General features: G+C 47.0%; 1 protein-coding gene across 2 annotated transcripts in view; it reads left to right on the plus strand.

Moving 5' to 3' along the window:
• MFSD1 (major facilitator superfamily domain containing 1) overlaps positions 1-22,404 on the plus strand; it is a 499,977-nt gene that overhangs the window by 139,355 nt on the left and 338,218 nt on the right. The gene's annotated exons all lie outside the window — the stretch shown is intronic.

Raw genomic sequence — 22,404 nt, forward strand, 5'->3', positions numbered from 1 at the left:
CCATTGTTACCTGAAGCTGAGAGAGTGTCAACAAGGCTTCTGGGTAATTACTGGGCTGAACTGGCAGAAGGGTGTGAGTAAAGCTGGAGAAGGGGAGCTAATTGCTTGTGAAGAATATTTTGAAGTAAAATACAACCTGTGATGATAAATACAGCTGAAGCTAGTCTTGCGGGTAGAAGGTTGTTCTTGTGGTAGTTAGACAGACAGAAAGACATTTTTCTCGCTCATGTGTTTTCCTGACTATGATTTTGGTGCAACCCCCGACTTGCTGCAACTTTCCAAGGCTGCAGAGTCCCAATACCACGGTACCTTCATCACCTGTGAGTGCATTATCTTCCGAAGTCCGAATCCGGACAGATCTTTGTGGGCATCCAGAGGACCCCACAGAAGCAAGACATCTACACCCAGAGTCCCCTCACCAGAGTCCAGAACCGAGGTATCAAGGAAATCCTAACCAGAGATTTTCGTTCTTGGTGCTGAGAAAAAAGGTGTCAAAACCACAAATAACTTCTGAATCGACAGACATCCATTGCTGCCGAGTCCCTCTCTCGAGTGCTGTCGCAGGAGCCCGCCAGACGTCCTCCCTTTCGTCTCCACGACCAAGGAACAGCAACAAGGGTTTACTGTACTGCATCGTGAAGGCATTCAGCTGGAAATTTCTCTACATTTCAAGGGTACTGTGGGGCTTGCCGTACATTATCGTTTTGCCATTTGGGGTGCTTCCTATCTTTGGGAGGGTGATTTAACCTTACTAAGTTGACCTGAACTTCCCTGCATTGGCCTTACAGCTTGTGCTTTCTAAAGGTGACTCCTCTTGAGCTGCTGTGATTTCTCTTTTGAACACAGACTATTTAAGAAAATGTTTCTAAGAAGAAGAGCATCAGAACTTTGACTTTGTCCATTGACTTTGGCTGTCCTGGCTCCCTAAAGGCCTCCTTCCGAATCTATTGGCTTTACCAGTTCTTGTTCCTTTGGGAGAATCTAACTGTTCTTATAACATATCAGTCTTTTCTGATCTAACCATAGCCTTTCCAACCTTAAAAACTCAATATTGTAAAGGTGATACTATATAAATGCTATACTGACCTCAACTGATGTCACCTCCGGGTGCTGAAATATGTGCAACATATGATTGAATTACTCCCCTGCTTTATTGTTCACTTTTTAAATTGATTCCTAACTTGGGACTAATGTTACAGCTAATTACTGGTTTTTAAATAATGCTTTAAATGTCATTGTGTATAAATAAATACATAATTTATTGTATAACTTTAGTGTGTAGGTGTTAAATTGGCTACTTGTATTTACTGATTTCATTGTATAGCTCACATTGCCCCTCTTAAGAGATGCCTGGCTGCTCATTCACACTACTAACTTGTGTAGTACAGGCCTATATTAAAAGGTAGGTTACCTAATACCAAGAGAAGTCTTGTATAGTCCCACACCAGTTGGACTGCACTAATTGTTACCTAACAGGAAGAGGAAAAGAGGCTGCCCCTTTTGAGAAAGTAGTTAAAAGGAAGAGTGTCTTGCCTACCCAAAGAGGTCTAAATGCCTTGTCAAAACCTACCTAATAAATGCCAAAGTACTGAGCAATTGTAGTAATACTTGAACTTTGGTGGTATATGTTGTCAACAGATGTCACATTGAAGTGGTTTGAAGCAGTAACATACTGTGCGACAAAGGTGACTGTTCTCACGGTACCAACAGTAGAAGTGTGCTTGTTGACAATAGAAGCAGCAGCACACAGAGAACATCCTGACAAATGTACCAATGTAAGGTTTTAACTAAAGAAGTCCTAAAGAATTGTGTATTATTGACATTGAACATTACACCTTCTTTTTGAACTGTGGCAAGTTATATTGAGGAAGAGTCAATTTTCCATAACCAGGATTACCCTTGGTGCCATTTCTTTTCTCGAAGTTTGAAAGGGATCTTTTCATCCAGGAACAATGAGTTACCACCAGTGTTTGTTTTTTTTTTTGTTGAACTTTTTCTTTGACTTGGAACTATTGAGAACGGGTTCAAAACCTTTCTTTTACTTTGATGAATATTTTGAGTTGTCTTTGAAACCTCGGAAAGGGACCCTACCCAGGACACTAGAAGGTTATTCAGATATTGTGTTAATATTATTATATTTTATTTATTTGTATTGGTTATTAAGTGTAAGGGCCAGTTTCCCATGCCAGAGAATGTCCCCTTAATTTGTAGACTATGTAGGGGATTCTTGTGTAGAGCAAGGCATTTTTCATATATAATTTACTTAATAAAATGGCATATTTTTACAAATCCATAAGCAGTTGTCTGCCTCGCATTACTGACCCCTCACACCCTCCTAGACTAAGACTGGCTGCTCAGCCATTGCTACCAAACCTTTGGGTAGTTCAGGCTAAACCGAAGGGGGTTACAACCATACCACCTTAGGTGGGCTTTTACAAGTTCTGTCATAGACAGTAACTTGTGTAAAACCCCATAATAGCACTCATCGGTGCTTCGACCATTGGACTGGGGGGACCAACAGTCCTGCGCCCTGTACCAGAAGTTGGCTGTATGTGTAAATTGGTAGTGCTCCAAGCCTATCCTGTGGGTTGCCAAGCCACTGACACTGACAGCCTACCGCCTGCAGTGGTTGTTATCTTGTGCTTGAGCCTCTGCAGGCCATCATCTTGTAGCCTAAGATCATCACTGCTTGCGTTGAGGCCCTCTTGGATGAAGAGGGATCTTCCAGGAGTCTGATCCTGACTGCCACATAAAATGTGCCTGCTTATCCTTGACTGGGTTTACATCCCTTCCGCTGTCTTGGAATTCCTCATGTCATGGCTGCTGTGCTGCGGTGTTGTGGTGGATTTCTAGAATCTGTCTTGGTTGACAGGCTTTAGGAGGCTCCCCTAGCTCTAGTGAAAAGAGGAACTCTGAGAAGTTAGCCAAAACCCAATCAAACTAGCAATAGAAAGCAGTCAAGGCTATTCTGAGGCGATGGAGAGTGTGGTCAGAGGTCCACAATGAGTCCACACAGTGAAGCGCCTAATAATTCAGTTTAGACTGGAAAGTACAACAATTATATATTTATTCTAGGCCCAAAACACACAAAAAAGGAAAGCAAGCGGGTGATCTCGAACAGCACTCAATAAAAAAAATATATATACAGTCACCATAGATCCCTAACATGTATTCAATGACTTAAGTCAATAAAAGAAGGTAAGTAAGTGATGCAATAATATGGAATCAAGTTGCAAGAAATATGCCCTTGCTTCAGAAGTCAAATCCCTATGAAGAGTGGGGCCCTGTGCCCAAAAGTCGAAATGCTTCTGCCCAGAATGTATCTGGTGCAGGTGAAGTACTTGTATTGCCGAGTGTTTGAGAGAAGAGATGCAATAAAGTCACTAGTAAGTAAAAATGTGTTTCTTTCAGGTTTCACTGCTACGATGCGACAATCAAAAATGCAGTGGAATGGAAGGCTAAAAAGAGACTGGTTCTCAATGTTAACCTATGGAGGATCGGGAGAGACAAATGCTTTGCATTTACCATCAATTGATGATATAACAGGTGGTGCCGACACGTGTTTCAACCTAACAGGTCTTTTTCTAGGCTACCATTTATAATTTGTATTTTTTGTATACATAAGGATTGGATACATATTTGGTGACAATGTGGTCCCCAGATTGGGCATTCACCATTTGTGATTTGTGTTATCGTGTATTTGTGTTTGGGCACATTGTGTGTGGGTGATTCAATTCCCAGTGAGCGTGATATATATACAGATTCATAGTGATTTGCAGATTGGTTCATACATTTTGCAGTAAAAGACAATTTTTAATAAACCGTGTTAATAACAGTATTGAGTACATGTTTAGGGAGAGAAAAGAAAAGATTTGCCTAAGTTTGAATGGAAATGGTCCTAATTGGTTTTGAGTATTTGGTAATGATTGAGTCAGTTGCAACGGATCTCACCTGGTAGGTAATATAGAGAGATTGTCTTGGGTCCTGCTAGTTGCAGGTAGGTCAGTTAGTTACTGGGTAAAGAAAAACAAAGATGTTCCCAGTCTCACTGCGCCAAGAAATTATAATTAGTTGTTTGTGCAAAGAGAAGCCTTTATTGTTTGTGCGAAGAGAAGCCTGACACGTGTTTCAAGCTGGGTACAGCTTTTCATCAGAGGCTTAGGTTGCAGCAATAAGAACTCCACATTTAGAGTAGGACAATGCCAGATACAGTTCTCAAAATGCTTCGCAGTTGCGGAAAGCTCAATGACCGACATCATTGAGCTTTCCGCAACTGCGAGGCATTTTGAGAACTGTATCTGGCATTGTCCTACTCTAAATGTGGAGTTCTTATTGCTGCAACCTAAGCCTCTGATGAAAAGCTGTACACAGCTCGAAACACGTGTCAACACGAGTAGACTGAAACAAACGGTCATTGAGCTTTCCGCAACTGCGAGGCATTTTGAGAACTGTATCTGGCATTGTCCTACTCTAAATGTGGAGTTCTTATTGCTGCAACCTAAGCCTCTGATGAAAAGCTGTACACAGCTCGAAACACGTGTCAACACGAGTAGACTGAAACAAACGGTCATTGAGCTTTCCGCAACTGCGAGGCATTTTGAGAACTGTATCTGGCATTGTCCTACTCTAAATGTGGAGTTCTTATTGCTGCAACCTAAGCCTCTGATGAAAAGCTGTACACAGCTTGAAACACGTATCAGGCTTCTCTTTGCACAAACAACTAATTATAATTTCTTGGCGCAGTGAGACTGGGAACATCTTTGTTTTTCTTCAACTATTCCTGTGGCTGTGTATTGGCAGTACACCCACACCACCCAGATACCCGCAGCCATTTTCTTAATCACTGTATAAGCGCTGTGGACTCGTGACTTTTTCTGCCATAACTTTGTTCTAGTTACTGGGGAGTTGACTTGGCGTGGGCTCAGTCCGCCCAGTTGCCTGATTGTTAGAGGTCAATGCCTAAAGGGTAAGGAAAAGTTGTAGGCTATTGTGAATAGTTCGTGCCCAATGGCTGTGCTGCTTAGACATAGTGTAAAGACAGGGTTCCGTGGTTCAGTTCATATTTTGTGTCAAATGTTACCATTGTGCGGCCCCGACAGTGGCGAAGTGCCCAGTTGGGGTTCAGTTGTCTAGGTGATTATCATAATAAGGGCACTGGTGCCCTGGGACCCTTCCCTCACTGGCCTGAAGCGGCTGCTGTGGGAAGGGTCTTTGTGCTTTTAGTGCAGGGCGTTTATACAGTGAAATAGTGCTGGCCCATGTTATGATGGCCGGGATCTAGGGGCGTGCCGGGTTGGACTATACTCGTGTGGGTTCCGACCATGGGAGCGCCGGTGCGTGAGTACATATGATATTCTGCATAAGGCGTTATTCACAGTGCCTGTCCTATTAACTGCGGGTTGGCCGTGGTGGGCTCGTGGTTAAGTAACAACGGATTTCCAAATAGGTGGTGGCTGAGTTATGTGATGCACCTACGTCATCATTGAAGTGAAGCTAGATTTTGCAGAAATTGCCGTGCTTGAGCTTGGGGAGCATCTTACCTCTGTTGTTGTATCTTTCTGCCTTCGGGTTCAGCTACAAATGACGAGTGTAATCCCTCAGCATTATATGGTTTGTTAGACGAGTGTGCATTGGTCCGTGGCCGGCATCCCTATTGGTTGTTGGGCTTTGGCCTCCAATTGGTTGCTGACAGTGCTGAATACGGCTGTGGCGCCTTGATGCGCATTGGGCAGATAAGGGCTAAAAAGAGCCTAACTAATTACAGAGGTTCCTGTACGGTAGTACTGGTATGGCTGTGTTTTGGGGACTAGTAGCATTGTGCTAGTGATGATATGCATTGTAATTGGGGGTAATGTGATGCAGTCATGTAATCTGGTTCATTCAGTATGAGCTTGACGCTGTTCTCATGGTGCCACACTGGCGTCTGGATGTCAATTGAGTCACCAAAATTCTAATGGTTTGTCCATGCAGGGGTCCATTGGGGATTGTCAGGTGATGGAGGTCATGGGAAAAAGTGCCCAGTAGTGTGGACCAGTGTCTGAGTTACTGACTTCGTTCTGGTGGTATACTGGGGTTAGTATAAAACAGGTAATAGTTATATTTTACAAGAACACATTGAGCTCATGCTCGGTACTGAGCTCCGTATTTCTCGTTCTACAAATGAGTCTTGCCTCATTCTGCCGAACTCTCAGGGCTCGATTTCCTCCCCTGGAGTTGAGCTTGATGGTCTTGAGACCAACACATCTGATATCTTTCTGATTGTCCATTTGATGTTTCTCTTGCCAGTGGGTGGCCAATAGATATCTTGCTTTAGTGGTTTTTAGAGAATGTAGGTGTTCCCTTATCCTTATCCTTGTCCTTAGTTCCCGTATAGTGCTGCCTATATATTTCAGTCCACATATGCATATTATTACATAAATAACAAATTTAGTGCGTCAGTTGATGAATTGTTCGATCTTTCTTTCATAAAGATTATCAAAGTGCACTCCATTGCTTGTGGTGGCTTGAGGACACATTGTGCAGATTCTGCATTTATGGAATCCAGACCCAGTATGTTGGGTCAGCCAGGTCTCACCTGGTCCTGCCTGGGGTTCCATACATGAGGGACTGAACATGCTCTTAAGTGTTGGTGCCCGTCAGTAGGTCATTTTTGGTTTCTGATATCCAATCCTTTATATCTTGATCTACTCCTAGGATATGCCAATGTCTAGTGAGTATCTTCTGAATCTTTGAGCTATCCCTGTTGCATTTTGTTATAAGTCGGATGTCATTTATCTGTTCTGTGGTGTTCCCTCTTTGTTTTGCCTGTAACAGCTCATTCCTGGGCATCTTTGATACTTGATCAATGGCCTGAGACACATTGGTTGACTTGTATCCTCTTTGCAGGAGTCTTTCGCGGAGTACTTCACACTCTTCCTTATAGGAGTCATTTGTGCTGCAGTTTCTTCTAGCCCTTATTATTTCTCCTTTTGGTATGTTCTCAATCACATTTCTTTTGTGGCAGCTGGTGGAGTAGAGGACTGAGTTGACCTGCGTAGTTTTTCTGAAGGTTCTGGTTTCAAGTCCAGTGGTTGTGGCGGTGATCCTGATATCTAGAAAGTCAATGGTGTGGTCTTTTTCTGTCCTCATCAGCTCTATTCCAAAGGTGTTGCAATTCAGATACACCTTGTATTCTTCCAAGAGTTCTTTTCCACCAGTCCAAATTAGTAGGATGTCATCAATAAACTGATGCTATTTTAGGATGTGTTTCCTGTATCTTTCTTCCCTGAAAGCATGAATCTGTTCGTATTTGTGCATGAACAGATTTGCAAAAGCAGGTGCATAGGTCGCACCCATGGCGATGCCTTTCTTTTGTTTATAGTATGTTCCATTGAACAAAAAGAAGCTATTTGCTAAGGAAAATTCCAGAATTTCCTTGACCATGGTAAGATGTTGGTAGTGAGATGCAGAGATTTGTGCAAATGCATAGTAATTTGCATCCAACGCATGCTGGTGTTCGATTGCTGTGTAGAGTGCATTGACATCAAGGGTAACCAATAGATAATTTGGTTCCCATGTGATTTCTTGTAGGACAGCCAGAGTGTGCATAGTATCCCGTAGATGGGTGGGGATTTTAGGCACTTCTTTTTCAATAACATTGTTGATGTATTTGGCTAAGGGTTCATTGATTGAACCTATCGCACTCATTATTGGTCTGCCTTCTGGTATGTTGTTGAAAGGTTTATGCACTTTCGGAAGGAAATATATTGTCGGGATCCTTGGGTGATCAGTTCTTAAAAATCTTTCTTCATCATCCGTTAGTACTCCTCTCGTGTGTTATTTCTTGATCATTTGGATGCCCTGCTCCTTAATGTTGTTGATGTGATTGCTAGGTAAGACTTGGTAGCACCCTGGTGTTTCCAGGTGGGTTTGGGCCATCGTGATGTAATTCTTCCTATTCATGACAACAATGTTTCCCCCTTTGTCTGCCCGGCACCAGTGCCCTTATTATGATAATCACCTAGACAACTGAACCCCAACTGGGCACTTCGCCACTGTCGGGGCTGCACGATGGTAACATTTGACACAAAATATGAACTGAACCACGGAACCCTGTCTTTACACTATGTCTAAGCAGCGCAGCCATTGGGCACAAACTATTCACAATAGCCTACAACTTTTCCTTACCCTTAGGCATTGACCTTTAACAATCGGGCAACTTGACGGACTGAGCCTACGTCGAGTCAACTACCCAGTAACTAACTGACCTACCTGCAACTAGCAAGACCCAAGACAATCCCTCTATATTACCTACCAGGTGAGATCCGTTGCAACTGACTCGATCATTACCAAATACTCAAAACCAATTAGGACCATTTCCATCCAAACTTACGCAAATCTTTTCTTTTCTCTCCCTAAACATGTACTCAATACTGTTATTAATACTGTTTATTAAACATTGTCTTTTACTGCAAAATGTATAAACCAATCTGCAAATCACTATGAATCTGTATATATATATATCACGCTCACTGGGAATTGAATCACCCACACACAATGTGTCCAAACACAAATGTCACACGATAACAACACAAATCACAAATGGTGAATGCCCGTTCTGGGGACCACATTGTCACCAAATATGTATCCAATCCTTATGTATTCAAAAAATGCAAATTCTAAATGGTAGCCTAGAAAAAGACCTGTTGGGTCGAAACACGTGTCGGCACCACCTGTTATATCATCAATTGATGAATTCGAGAGAATAAAAGATTGGAAGCAATTAAAATTACAAACCTTGTGGAACTGCATTTTTCGGCGCCGAAACAGGCAATGGGGTAAACCCCAGCATAAGAAATCGTACACACGCTGAATGAGTGGAAACTATAACAATTCTCTCTTGATGCACACAATAGGCACCACGAGCACGGGCCTTTTTACAAGTTTCCACCGACTGGCTGCTAGTACACCGATCACAGAGATGGAGGGCGCAGCAACCCATGGTCCCTGGTGCTCTTAACACAGCTTTGCATTTACCTACCTCTGAATTAGATTTTCCCAGAGGACTCGATCGATCGCCTGCGGGGGCATAGGGTGGATTTTTGGAGGTAGGTTATCCTGCCGTGGTTCCAGTGAGCAGTTCCTAGGATCTGTGCATGCAAGGATTCCTCTGGTCGGGTCCAGGAGCAGGGTGCAACCCTTGGCGATGGAAAAATGAGGAAAACCCCAATGCTGACCTCTTCAGGACACTTCACAGGACGGGGGAAGGAAAGTTCTAGCGACGGCCACTGCACACAGACCACAGCAGGCATCCTTCCAGTCTCGGTTGCAGAAGTCTTTCCAGAACAGGATCCCTTGAGGCTGGAAGGCTGAAAGTGACTTGTACCACAAGCTGGCAAACGCAAAGGTTCTGGGAGCAACTGCATAACGATGACTGTTACCGAGGTACACCACTGGAGAGCTGGTCAGTCCACCGGGTGGTCCAGGGACACTTCAGAAGGCTCAGTACAGCTGGATCCTCAAACATGTCGAGACTGGTTGGTCCCACCAATCCAGCGGTTAAAGCAACGCACAGGGCCTTCGCAAATCGGGTAGTCTAACAGGGCTTCATCAGGCCAGACGCAGGAAGGGATGCTGGGCCTCTTCAAGAGTCTTCTTTGGATTCTTTGCTCCAATGCTGATCTGAGGAAATGGCTGCCAGAGTCCTCTTCCTATCCAAAATCCAGCCTGTAAGGAAGTCCAGTCCCACTAATTGTAAAGATCTGCACCATCCAAACAGCCCTATACAAAATTAGTCTCACAGAGTCAAGGGTGTCACTGGGGGGTCCACTGACTAAGGGCTGAGGAGGAAAGTGGCAGGTAAGCAGTGGACAGAGCAGAGTCTATGAAAGTTTCTTCAGGTTTGCAGGTAAGTCATAGTTTTGGCAGTTTAGACCCCAATGGGTTGTTCACCTTAATGGGCCTCAGGGTGCCTTGGATGGGGGTGCAAGTAACTGCTTACCTGCAGCCCCCCAAGAACACCTGAGCAACGCAGCAAGACCAAGATAAGTGCCTACTCTCGAGACATTATCAATGAAGAACTTGGTGCAGCAGGTTGGTCCCAAAGGCGAGGCGATAGTCGTTCCCGGTTCGGATTTCTTGTCCTGGGTGGCTGAAGAAGGAACTTTGGAGGGAACAAACTGATACACTAGGCAAGTGGGACAGCAGTGGATCTTCACAGCACTGGTGCATTGGAGCCCTTCACAGGCTTCGGATCAGCAACGGTTGTCATCCGGTAGACCTCCCTTCACTTCTCGGTCCACGACTCAGCTGAGTGGACGTCTGGGAGTGGAAAAGTGTCCCTGCAGGCCCAGAAGGATGCCCACAAGGTTTCAGCCGGATCCGCACTGCACAAGACATTGTACTGCAAAATGACACAGGTCTGAGTTTGCAGCCTGGGAAGTTCACAGCTCTTTGTGTTTTAATGCAAAATGCAGGTGGTCTTGAGATTGGGTAGGCCCACCAATCTTGGAGAAGCAGCAGTAGTCAAGAGATTGTCCCTGTCGCTCAGCATTCAGGGTTGGGTCTTCAGCAGTCAGTCAACGGCTCTGGTGGCCGCTGTTAGGGAGATTTGTCATGTTTGCGCTTCTTCCCCATTCTTAGTTAGACCCCCAGCACTTTTTGCTGGACTTCTGGACCTTTTTCCTTCAATCCTGAATGAGTGGACCCTTTTTCCTGTGGGCTCTGTCTTTTGGAGTGCCATTCTTTGTATTCTACCTGCACCATGGAGTCTGTCTGCTCCATAGCTCTTAAAGGCATCTGTGTTTTACTACTGCAGCACATATGGGCAGTGTTGTTGGGAACCCTTAGGGCCCCCTTTAAGATTATTTTTCTATATCCTCGAGTAACTACAGTTCTTAAGGATCGAGAGATACTTGGTATCTCTCCCAAAACTCTATAGTCTAAAGATTGGCACACACCACCTTGAGTGGAGTTATGTTATGTTAAAGGTATTAGTACCACGCACCATCACCACCGGAAGTGGTCCCCAGGTGCTCTGGCGGATCTGAAAAGGAGCAATGTGGGCTAGTAGGGTTTAGCGGTAGTAGGATAGTGAGAGCTGTGAGGTCCTGTTGTCATCTTCAGTTGGGTTTTCACTGTGTGCTGAGCTTGAGTGTGGTTATCGGATCGGTGAGAGTTCCCATGTGCTGTTGATACGGGTTATGTGTCTGGTGTTAGTGTGGTGAAATATGTGCGGATTGCTTTGCGGAGAAGTGGTTGTTTGGGTTTCCGTGTGAGAGGTGTTTTTTTTATAGTTTTTGGATTAGTGATTTTGAAAAGAAAATGTTTTATTACCTCTTAGTCTTTGCGTTTCTGTTCTTTGTTACACATCTATGGTTATCCTGTGAGTTTGGTATTGTAGTTTCTGTCTCGTTGGAAGGTATGATGAAGTGGTATCCAAAGGATACCTAGGGATACATAGTATCCCCCTTCTCTCTACTCCTGTGGCTTTTTAGTTACATGGACAATCTCCTAGTTATGGCTGGTGGCAGTGTACGTGTTCTACCAACTATTGTGTAATTTTTATACCGCAGACTATGTCCATAGCCTTAGTAGTGCACAAAAGGGGCACCCAATTACCAACTTGGGACCTCCCTTCTTCTGGCAGTGGACTTGTTCTACCAAATATTGTGCTATTTTTTAACACTGCCTGTTGTCATTGTCTCTATTGGGCACAATAGGGTCACCTACGTTCTAACGTGGTGGCTCCTTTATTTTTTCGCCATTACTAGCGTGGTTGTCCTTTTGTTAGCCCTTCTACCATTCTGGGAGGGGGAGGTCGGTGTGTGTGTGTTACCTTTGGTGGGAACCCTTGGGTATCACTGCTTAGGCTCCAGAGTGTCTGGGCAGATAGGAACTGGGGGGGAGGAGTTTTCCACCCCCCTGTCCTTTGTCTGCCAGAGTGCCTGAATAGGACTAGCTCCCACAGGGGGTCTGGCTGTCCTGATTGGACAGCCAAAACCCCTCTCTGTAAAATGCTGAGAGAGATTGCAGACAAGTGTGTGCTGGGACTGTATAAAAGGTGAGGCTTCGGGGGTGACGATCAAGTCGACCACTGGAAGCTGAAGTAACCAAAGAAGAAAAAGACAACCAGAGACGCCTGCAGATACTTTGCAACACAGTGAAGCGACCACTGCTGTCCTGACTCTGTTTTTTGTGCGAAAGAGGAGCTCCGAAGAGGATGACTCCTTCCCTCTGGCTGTTAGGAACAACCAGTCCCAAGACTAACTTTGAGTTGAGCCATCTCCCGAGATCGTAGGTGGTTCTAGAGCTGTGGAACCCCAATACCAGGAGACCTGCTGCCCATTTCGAGTGCATTTGCGTGGAAAGGCTGAATCTGTCCAAATCTTTGCTGAAACCGTCGTGACACTCCAAAGATCTGACCCAACTCGCCCAGACCCTCTCACAAGAGTGCGGACTGCAAGAAGCAAAGAAGATTGACCTGCCGATCTGTGTCCTTTGTTGATGCTGCAGAAAAGGTGCTAAAACCGCAGAGTGAACTAAGAAGTTGTTGAAAGTTGTGCCCCCGGTCCTCCTTCGAGACTGCTGCTGAGAGATCCCATCCATTGACCTGCCTTTAGTCATCAGACCAAGGAATCCGGAGGGCGGGTTCAAAGCTGCAACATTGCAGAGCATCCAGCACGAACATTTTCATCAAGCCTAAGGTACTGTGGGGAAACTGGTATTGCTTACCCGATTCCAATAAATTGCTCCAGCGCGTTGGAGCGCACCTAGAGGTGTCCAGGGTCACCCCCTTTTACCTCTGACTCAAGCCGCTTCTTGTCCCTTCATCAAGTCCTTTTTACAGGTCTCCCTTGTTAGTTGAGAACGTGCTGCCTCTATAACACTAGACTGGAAGAAATCCTCTGGAACTCTTCATATTCTGCTGCTTGTCAAGACTTTGAGACCTCGCCGAACTGTCTTTAGCGAGGGTTGCATTTTTGGACTCAAAAGACTTACTGTGCGAAGAAACCCCCCTCTAGAACCTTGAACCAAGCTAATGTTACAATGTTTTACCATATGAACTGTTAAAAACCGCAGGTGCGCATAATAACCATGCTAGGACCTGTTGGCATGGATCGACCTGTGAACGGTAGCAATTCTTTATCCATACCTTTAAAAACTTTTGAGTGAGGAAATCTTCAATGCCAGGGCTCAGGGACAAGACTTTATGAGACTTTGTCAGGGATGATGGAAATGTCATCATCACCAACATTGAGAAACCAGTTGGGAAAGAACCGAGAGATGCACTAAGGAACAAAAAGTTTTGGCTTGGCTCCGTCAAAGAACTGAGTGGTTAGATGCATAGATCTGAAAATTCTATGTAGGTTGGAAATTGATCGGTGTAACTAGGAAAACAGGGACTGTGTGTTTGGTTTGATGTGGGGCTAGTAACCTACCAAGTTACCTTAGTAACTGCAAGTATATACCCAGAGGTTTATCAATCTTGAAACTCTTAGTGGACTATCCCGAGGGCTTTATACTTGTTGTTGAGAAGGGATGCATTAAGATGTTTTTTTTGTGTGTTGTATCTACTGTGTTGAGGGTGTTTTTTTTCCTTTTATGGTATTCTTTGTTGTAAATTGTGTTCTGTCATGGCACTCTGAAGGGTTTTCAGCACCTTATAAATACATTTAAAAAAACAATGATACGAGAACATCGTCTTTCCCCTTTCTAACGTTGCGACAAATGCAACTTCTAACAAACACAAAAGTGAAGTGTCAGTTGAAGTCTATTATCAAGTATTCCGAAGGGTTCTAGTGTAAACATAAGTATTTAAAGTGATTCTGGTGTGTATATATAATTTTATACAAATTATAATAGAGTTTCTTCTTTTTTTAAATTTTGTTTATTTTAAATCAAGGCAGGATGACAATTACAAACATTATAAGCAGTGATTATTTAGGCATGTTGATCCCCAGTCCTTTATCCCCCCCCTGAGTTTCCTCCCTCCCTCCTCCCTCTGGTCCCTCTTTCCCTTAGGCATTGTAGGTGTAATCTTCCCTCCTGGGCTGTCCAGTTTGCGCCTCAGCGTCTATGTATCTTCCTCGGGGATCTCTTGATTTTTCAGGATCCAGCGGGCCCTGATAGGTTTATAGGTCAGGGAGGGGAAGCGCTGGTCGAATTCCAGCACTGGGGCCCAAACATTCTGGAAACGATGCAGAGTTCCTGCTTGTGCTGCCGTCACCTTCTCCGCTACCAGAATGTCCCAAAGTTTAGTCCACCATTGGGCTATGTGAGGGCCTTCTGGGGTTTTCCAAGCTCAGTCCACCACCGTTTTCCCTGCTAGTAGGCAGTGAGTTAGTAGTTTCGATCTGGTCCCGGAGCGCGGGTAGATCTCGGGGATTGGAGCTCCCAGCAAAACTGGTTCCGGTTCCAGGGGAATCGTTGTTCCCGTAATTTGTGTGATGGACCCCAGGCATGATTTCCAGAATTGTTGGACCTTTGGGCAAGCCCACCACATGTGGAAGAAGGAGCCTGGATGGCTGCATCCTCCAACAAGAATGATCCACCTGGGGGTTCATATGGTGAAGTCGGAGGGGCGGATAGTACCACCGCAGCGTGATCTTGTACGCACATTCCCTATTGGTAATGCAGGTGGACGAGGTGTGTGTTCTGGGCCATATGTCCACCCAGGTTTGATCTTCTATCGGATGACCCAGGTCCGCCTCCCATTGGGCCATGTAGCGGGTCTTTGTGGTCAGGAAGTCACTTAGTAGGCGCCTGTATAGGGTGGATACTCTGCCACGGGTTGGAAGGTCTCCCAGAGTGAGTTCTAGGGCAGTAGGAGGGCATGTCGCTGCTTGCAGAGTTTGGGGGTGTGAGCACCAGTGGCGTAATTGAATGTAGGTGAATCTGTCCCTTTCCTGGAGTTGGAATTTCTCCTTGCATTGGGCGAATGTGAGGGCCCCCCCCCCATATACAGCTGGTCTATGGTCTCCAGCCCGCCCTTAATCCAGTTACAAAAATTGTGAGGATTCGTTCCCGGTGCGAACGTTGGATTATGGAAGACCGGGGAGCGTGGGCTCAGTCCTCTTGGCACTCCCTTTCGTTTTAGCGCCCAGTCCCAGGAGCTAAGGGTGTGTTTGGTTGATAGCAGGAGATCTCCCCATTGAGTCCTGAGGGGGGGGCGGGATGTGTGGTAGAAATCATAAGGGTAGGGGCACTTGTGATTGTTCCAACTCTACCCATCTAGGGCGGTTTGTCGTATTTTGCCATGCCTGAACCTGTGCCAATTGAGCTGCCACTCTGTAGGCCTTCAAGTCTGGGACCCCCAATCCTCCCAATTTGGAACTCCCCAGCATAGTTCTGAGAGGGATTCTCGCTTTCTTACCTTTCCAGATAAAGTTCAGCATTTTTCTCTGGATCCCTCGAAGAGTTGGTGTGGGGATCGCTACTGGTAGGGAGGCACAGGCGTATAGGAACCTCGGAAGGAGGTTCATCTTGCATGCAGTGATGTGCCCGAGCAATGAGTTTTCTTGGGTCTCCCAGCGTTTCAAGTCGCCTTCCAATTCTTTAAAGAGTCGGGGGAAATTGGCTTTGTATGTGTCTCTTGGGTCATCCGGGATGTGGACCCCCTAGGTAGGGGATGGCTCTTTTTTCCCATGTTATCGGGCACATCTTAGTCAGTGGTTCCCGTTCTGCTGGGGTGAGGCCAATGCCCAGGGCGTATGATTTATCGAAGTTTATAGTGAGGCCTGAGGCCTCCCCGTAGCTGGCGATTTCTCGTATGGCGTGTTTTAGAGATGAGTGGGCCTCCGAGATCGTGAGCAGAATGTCGTCCGCGTATAGGGCGATTTTGTGATGCGTGGGGCCACTTTGTATGCCCTTGATTTGGTCGTTTCGCCTGATCTTTTGTGCAAAGGGCTCCATGGTGAGTGCGAAAAGCAAGGGTGACAGTGGACAGCTTTGCCGGGTTCCGCATGATAGGGGAATTGGAGCCGAGCTGTGTCCGTTGATTGTCAGGCTAGTTTTAGGGCTATTATAGTTGGCTTGAACCATCGTTTGGAAAGTTGACCCGAAGCCGGAGGCCCCTAGGGTGTGTCTCATGAATGTCCAATCCACCCTATCAAATGCCTTAGCTGCGTCGAGAGCCACTAAGACTAGTTTTTGGGAGTTCCGGGAGGCAAGGTCCACCAGGTTCAGGGTTCTCCGGATGTTGTCACCTGCTGTCCGGTGTAGGATGAAACCTGCCTGGTCGGGGTGAATGATCTTCGGCAAGATGCGATTTAAGCGGGTTGCTAGAATTTTTGAGTATATGTTTGCATCGATGTTTAAAAGTGCGATCGGTCTGTAGGACGTTAAGCTTCTTGGATCTTTTCCAGGTTTGGGCAGGAGGATGGTGGTTGATTCCTGCATCGATGGGGTCACTGCTCCCGTTTCCCTGAAGGAATTGAATAGGGTAACCATGTGGGGGGGTCAGTTGTGCTCTGAATAGTTTGTAAAACCTGGTTGAAAAGCCGTCTGGGCCGGGGGCCCGTGTTTTAAGTGATTTGATGGCTTCCTCAACTTCCTCCCCTGTAATGAGCTCCTCCAGTTCATCTCTCGCTGTGTCGGAGAGACGGGCATTGCTGCCTGCTGCAGGTATTCCTTCTGTTGTGATAAGTTTCGTGGGGTTGCCTTCATGATTTGGGCCAAATAATCTATTGCGAGTCGTTGCTTTTCGGGCTCTGAGTATAGTGTGACCCCGTTGGGATCACGCAGACCAGTGATCGTGTTGACGCGTCTCCGCTTGGCTAGCTTGGCCACCAGGAACTTGTTCGCCTTGTTACCCTTCGCGTAGTATGACTGTTTGGCCTTCGCCATTAGTTGTGCAGTTTGTTCCGCATAGTGGGCTTCCAGTTTTTTCCTTGCTGTACGAATGATTCGTTGCGTTTTGGGGGACCAGCCTTTCTCCTTGTGGAGTGCCTCGGCCTCTCTTAGTTCGTTCTCTAGAGCCATCCGGGTCTGACGCCTGTCTCGGTGGTAGGCCGCACCTTGGGCAATTAGGGAGCCCCCGATTACTGCCTTCATGGCATCCCAGTTGTTCGCTAACGAGGTGTCCGAGGCTGGATTTTCGTTAAAGAAATTTCTTATTCCTGTTGCGATCTTGTCTCTGGTAGCCATATCGTTAAGGATCGGGTCGTACAACGTCCATTTACGTGGGTTCTTGAGGTTGAGATTCTGAACCCGGAGTTCCAAGAGCACTGGGGCGTGGTCGGATATCGCTCTTGTGCCGATGGAGACTTATTTGACTGAAGGGAAAGTTTGCGGGGAGATCAGGAACAGGTCGATCCTTGAAAAGGTGCGATGGACGAATGATTAAAAAGAGAAGTCTTTTTCGTCAGGGTGGAACACCCGCCATGAGTCTATTATCTCCAGGGACCTCAAGAGTCGGAGGAGGCTAAGTGCTTGGGTGAAGTCGCTTGGAGTCGGGGGGGTGTGACCGGTCTTTGGTGGGGTCGGGAACCCCATTGAAGTCCCCACCGACTATTGTTTGGCCCTCCACAAAGCTAGCAAGAGATGTGCCCAAGGAGTCATAGAAGTGTGATTGTCCAGTGTTAGGGGCATACACCGAGACAAGAGTATATAGATCTCCCATTAGGAGGCATTTGGCCGCTGTAAATCGGCCGCCTGGGCAGATTTTCGTTTCCAGAATCTGTGGGTTCAAGTCTTTCCTGAAGAGGATCGCCGTACCTCCTTTTTTGTTTGTGCCAGAGGCAAAGAATTGGAGCGGGAATAACCGGGAGCGAAGCCGGGTCACGTCCACCGGCAGCAAGTGAGTCTCTTGGAGCATGGCTATCGCTGCGTCTTCGTCCCGGAGTTTCAGTAGAATTGCCTTTCGCTTGTTAGGGGAGTTCAGACCATTAACATTCAGGGAGAGGACCCGAAGCATTTGGAGGTCCGCTGGAGTCTCACTCTCCTTTCCTTGGGTTGGGGGGGGGGTCGTGGGCCGGTGATTCAGCTGCCATGTCTGTTGGGGAATCCCGAAATATCATCCTGCACTTGAGGTTTTAACGCGGAGCCCCAACGGGGGGCCGCAACTTTAACATGAGGGTAGACCGACATTGTAAGTACGGGCGTACCCTCGGCCAACAGGGCCAACTGTCCCCTCACGTATTGTGTACTGTGGGTTTCCAAGGAAGAAAGGTTGGAAAGTATCCTTGGAGTGGGTATGAACCATAGGTATGGCCGCCGCCACCGCCTTCAAGGTTCCTTAGTTCGAGACAAAGGTGGCGGGTCTTAATTTAGGTAAGGGCACTTGCGTCCAGGCTAAGTTGCTGACAGAACCTGGGACCGTGGAAGCGTCCTCGTTCATCTTTCTGTTGCTCCGCTGGGTTGACGACCATGACGTGCGTTTGGGCTTTGGGGAGGGAGGCGGTCCAGAGTCCTCGGTCCTCTCCGGGTTTGGCGTGGAAGGATTTCGGGGCGAGGCTGGATGTAAAATTCTCTCTGCGTCCTCCAGGTGGTTGATTCGGCGTAGTTTGCCTTTATATGTAAACTGGAGAGCTGTCGGAAACGGCCACCTGTAACCGATCTGTTGCTCCTGAAGGAACACTGCCAGAGGTCGGAGTGCTCTTCTTTTCTGAAGAGTAAGTGGTCAGAGGTCCTGGTATATTTGAAGTGGAGTGCTCTGAAAAGTGATCTCTTCCCCTTGGCGACGGATCGCTGATATCGCCTCTTTGGTTGTGAAGAAGTGGACCCTGGTAATAACATCTGGGGGGGTCCGAATCTGTTCCTCGGCGCGGGCGCAGTCTGTGGGTCCGGTCCAGCAGGAGCTGAGATTTGTCCAGATCCGGGAGTAGGGCCTCGAAGTGTCCCACGTTGTCCGCTAACTTGCTGTCGGGGACAGAGATTGGGACGCCCCGAATGCGGAGGTTGTTGCAATGTGCCCTATTTTCAAGGTCTTCATGTTTCAACTCCAGGATCTTGCATTTGTGATGCAGGGAATCTTTGCATTTCCCCCAGCATGGTAGTGTGGTCCTGAGAATGGTCCTCGATTTCTCCGAGCCTCTGTTCGATCTCTGTGACCCTTTGGTCCATCTGTTCAACTTTAGCGGTGAGTTCCGAGAGGCAGGCGCGGAACTCCGATTTAATATCCGCCATGAAGGCTATCCGGTCTCCTTTGGTGGCGAGGGCGCCCCTGTCCTCTTGTGGCTTCTGTGGGGTCAGTTTAGGAGGGTCTTGTTTCTTGGGTTTCTCCGGTGCAGTAAACATGGCGGAGATATCTGTGCCCTTGCTCACCTTTGTTTGCCTAGACATGCTGCTCGTATTGGGCGGTCTTGATTGAAAGAGTAGCAGCGGGCCCCAGAGCAGTGGGAGGCTGCACTCGGGGTGTGTATCGCTCTCAACTCCCTCTCTGGTCCAGATCTGGGCGAGTGGGCAGGGGTGCCCCAGGAAGCGTTGGTGTGGGGTGGGGGGGGTCTAAGTGAGTCAGGAACGGTGCAGGATGGCCGACTGTTGCGTGAGTGGGAGGGTATGTCGCTGCGATGATGCCCACAGGCTCAAGGCCTCTCTGGATGAAAGCGGTTATCTCGCTGCTTCCCCGCCCCTCCTCAAGTCTCCATCGGTGGTCCTTTGCTGATGGGGGTCCCAGATCCCTCTTTGAACCTCCCGTGTGCGGTTCTGTAATGATGTCGGCTGTCGCTGAGAGGAGGTCCCGACTCGTTCCACGTAGTGGGGGAGGGGGAAGGCCCTCGGAGTGTGCGTCGGGCACTCAGGCCCCAGCAGCCGAGGATGCACTCGTGTGCATTCCAGGCAGCCTTGGTATGAATCGGATGGCTCTGTGCTGGAGTCCGCTCCCCTCCTCCAACTCCCCGGCGCTCTAAGGCCCCGCTACCATCAGGTGCGGAGTGTGTTGCTGGGTTCCGGCTTGGCGGCCATCTTGGTTTCTTCGGCTGGCGACTGGGGAGAAGTTCGGCCGCTAAATTCTGGTAGAACGCCTCCTCGGTCGAAGGTTATGTTTGGCCAGGTTGTGCCATGTCGGTTCCGGTCACCTTAGATGGCATTGGCGACACGGTAACCCGCTTAGAACCGCCGGGAATTGACGGCGGCGGCGGGCATCCCACGGGCGGCCTCAGAGGAGCGACCACATCAATGGCGCTCCAAGCCACGCCCCCATTGTAAGAGTTTCTTAAATGTGCACGTCTAGCTAAGGTTCAGTGTGCTTAACTACAGCTCACATCTTTCTCTTAAGATAAACCTGGCTGATTTGCCACTCCACCACAGTACTGAGTTAGTACAGACTAATACTAAGAGTTGGAGATCTACAAACCACTGGGATAGCGCACTAAAGTCTTACTACCAGTAGGACTTTAGGAAACATCCCCTACCTGCCGCTTGGAAGTTGCTGGGACGTCCTTCTATGAATTCCTCTTCGGATCTTCAGACCAGTGGTCGGCTCTGAGGTACAGCTCCAGGACCCCTCCCCTTTTATGCAAGAAAACTGGCTGAGCCCACTAATCACCATAACAACCTTTCATGCAAATCTCGGGGGGCATCTGTCCAGGGGGCCAGCCAGCCAGCCTCCCAGTTCAAACTGGATCGATGCAGGCACATTGCAGGACAAAGACATGGGGAGTGACAGTTACCTCCCCCACTTCCTGCCCTTTCAGGCACCCAGAGAGCCTTGGTGGGCTTTCCAAGTGAAGCCCTCCAAAGACAAAAGACCTATCAAGAGCTCTGCCACCCAGGAAGGTAGAAGAGGGCTCATGTAAGAACATTTCATCATGAACAGGGCATAGAAAACTACCCCCATAATTTTAGGCAAATGTTGACCCCTCTGTCTCTTAATGCGTCTGTGTCACTACTGCAGCTGCTAAGAAAGCCTGCAGTAGAAGTCCACAAAATGTTGTGCAAAAAGGTACACTGCCACCAGCCTGTCAGATGAACTTTTAACAGTAAGTAAAAGTTACTGGAATTGTGAGAAAAGGGAGACAATGCTTCTCCTCAGTACTCCACATAAGGTGGGGTGTGGTGAGCTCACAAAATAAATATGGGAGGGACAAAAATGTACCTTGGTAACTGTAGTTAACCCAGGTTAAAATAAAAAGGAAAGCTCAAGGGGCTTCCAGCAACACTGCACAGAAAGTGTTGCGTGCTGCAATAGTAAAAGGTAGATGCTTGGAGGAAAGCATAACTCAATTAAAACGTATCCAACAGAGAGAAAAAGGTATGCCTAGTACAGAGTAAAAGAATGAGTGAGGGTGGAAAAAGGTTCCCACTCACTCAGGATAAATGGTCCAAAAATCCAACAAAAATGCTGCGGGACTCGCAGAGTGGGAAGGATTGCACTCGAGAAGGAAATTCTACCTAACAAGGGTCTTCTGTTGTCTTGGCAAAAGCAGATGGCTGTCACCGGCAGATGTCTTTAGCAATACTGGTTGTCCTTGGCATCAGTCTTCCAGGTCTTTAGCATGGGCTCCTCTTGTTTGAATTCTTGGCTCCACTGGTTGACCTGAGAAATGTCTGCATGGCTCCCCTTTGTATCCCAAATAAGGGTTGAGGTTTTCCCAGGCCCTCCAATGGTCAGGATCTGCACCATTGAAAGGGATAAGGGCTGTCCAATCATGGACCGCCACAAACCCCACCATTGCCCAGCAAAAGGCACTTTGTCAGAGCTGTGTATTTGAACGTGGCAGTCCCAAACCCAGCCCTGACCAGTTCATCCGCACAAAGGCCCAGCAGTCCAAGCCACATGCTGATATGTGTCTTAACCAACATGGTGTTTTCTGGTCGGGAAAACTGCTAAGAAGCATGATGGGCAACTGACTGAACTTAAACTACATGCAAGACCATTTTGAGTATATGGTGCTCGAAATGGCCTTATGTAGTTGAAAAAGATGGTGAATGTTTGTGCTATGGAAAAATAAGTAGAAAAGGTCACTTCCAGCTTGCCCTAGGTCCTAAGCGCATCAAAAAATGTTACTGAAAACACAAGACCAAATGATACAGTGCCCTGCAGCATCCACTATATGGTGGTGTGTGCTACATACAAATCAAACAGGAAATCATGAAAGTGGGCACAGTCCCCCTGTGCTGGTAATCTTATCGGCTGACCAGTGCTACCAAAATAAATTCGTTTTGCAGGGTAAGTGAAGCTACAAAAGCTTTGATTGGATCCAAATTAGGTTAGGATTCAACACAATTCAAATAGCTGGGTGCTCCATTGACAAAAAATGGGAGGAAAGTTGCAAAAAGAAAAATCTTTCTTAACTGTAGCCTAACATTGGTTTAATCTACTATGGTGCAGAGCACAGAAAATTACCTACATTTGTTAGGAATTCCGAAAGCATTAAATACTACCCTCCTATTAAAACTTGTGTTTTTCCCCTTGTTCTGCAATTCACATTTTGTTGTTCCATTTTCTTTGTATAATCACATCAGAAGCACTTATCCCTGCTTTAT

This window comes from Ambystoma mexicanum, chromosome 10 (genome assembly GCF_040938575.1).
Source record: "Ambystoma mexicanum isolate Mex_15411 chromosome 10, UKY_AmexF1_1, whole genome shotgun sequence".
Lineage (NCBI taxonomy): Eukaryota > Metazoa > Chordata > Amphibia > Caudata > Ambystomatidae > Ambystoma > Ambystoma mexicanum.